A 1,692-nucleotide genomic window follows, 5' to 3' on the forward strand; every position below is an offset into this window, starting at 1 on the left:
CCGTAATACCCTGTATATAGCCTCCACATTGACTCTGTACCGTAATACCCTGTATATAGCCTCCACATTGACTCTGTACCGTAATACCCTGTATATAGCCTCCACATTGACTCTGTACTGTAACACCCTGTATATAGTCTCCACATTGACCCTGTACCGTAACACCCTGTATATAGTCTCCACATTGACTCTGTACCGTAATACCCTGTATATAGCCTCCACATTGACCCTGTACCGTAATACCCTGTATATAGCCTCCACATTGACTCTGTACTGTAACACCCTGTATATAGTCTCCACATTGACCCTGTACCGTAACACCCTGTATATAGTCTCCACATTGACTCTGTACCGTAATATCCTGTATATAGTCTCCACATTGACTCTGTACCGTAACACCCTGTATATAGCCTCCACATTGACCCTGTACCGTAATACCCTGTATATAGTCTCCACATTGACTCTGTACCGTAATACCCTGTATATAGTCTCCAAATTGACTCTGTACCGTAATACCCTGTATATAGCCTCCACATTGACTCTGTACCGTAATACCCTGTATATAGTCTCCACATTGACCCTGTACCGTAATACCCTGTATATAGTCTCCACATTGACTCTGTACCGTAATACCCTGTATATAGTCTCCACATTGACTCTGTACCGTAATACCCTGTATATAGCCTCCACATTGACTCTGTACCGTAACACCCTGTATATAACCTCCACAATGACTCTGTACCGTAATACCCTGTATATTGCCTCCACATTGACTCTGTACTGTAACACCCTGTATATAGCCTCCACATTGACTCTGTACCGTAACACCCTGTATATAGCCTCCACATTGACTCTGTACCGGTACCCCCTGTATATAGCCTCCACATTGACTCTGTACCGTAACACCCTGTATATAGCCTCCACATTGACTCTGTACCGTAATACCCTGTATATAGCCTCCACATTGACTCTGTACCGTAATACCCTGTATATAGCCTCCACATTGACTCTGTACCGGTACCCCCTGTATATAGCCTCCACATTGACTCTGTACCGTAACACCCTGTATATAGCCTCCACATTGACTCTCTACTGTAACACCCTGATATAGCCTCCACATTGACTCTGTACCGTAATACCCTGTATATAGCCTCCACATTGACTCTGTACCGTAATACCCTGTATATAGCCTCCACATTGACTCTGTACCGGTACCCCCTGTATATAGCCTCCACATTGACTCTGTACCGTAACACCCTGTATATAGCCTCCACATTGACTCTGTACCGTAACACCCTGTATATAGCCTCCACATTGACTCTGTACCGTAATACCCTGTATATAGCCTCCACATTGACTCTGTACCGTAATACCCTGTATATAGCCTCCACATTGACTCTGTACCGGTTACCCCCTGTATATAGCCTCCACATTGACTCTGTACCGTAACACCCTGTATATAGCCTCCACATTGACTCTGTACTGTAACACCCTGTATATAGCCTCTACATTGACTCTGTACCGTAATACCCTGTATATAGCCTCCACATTGACTCTGTACCGTAATACCCTGTATATAGCCTCCACATTGACTGTGTACAGCCTCGTTATTGTTATGTACCTTTTATTTTGTTACTTTTTGATTTATTTCATTTTTTTAACTTTAGTTTATTGAGTAAATATTTTTTTTTA

This window comes from Oncorhynchus mykiss, chromosome 3, assembly GCF_057628025.1.
Source record: "Oncorhynchus mykiss isolate SJ-2025 chromosome 3, ASM5762802v1, whole genome shotgun sequence".
NCBI lineage: Eukaryota > Metazoa > Chordata > Actinopteri > Salmoniformes > Salmonidae > Oncorhynchus > Oncorhynchus mykiss.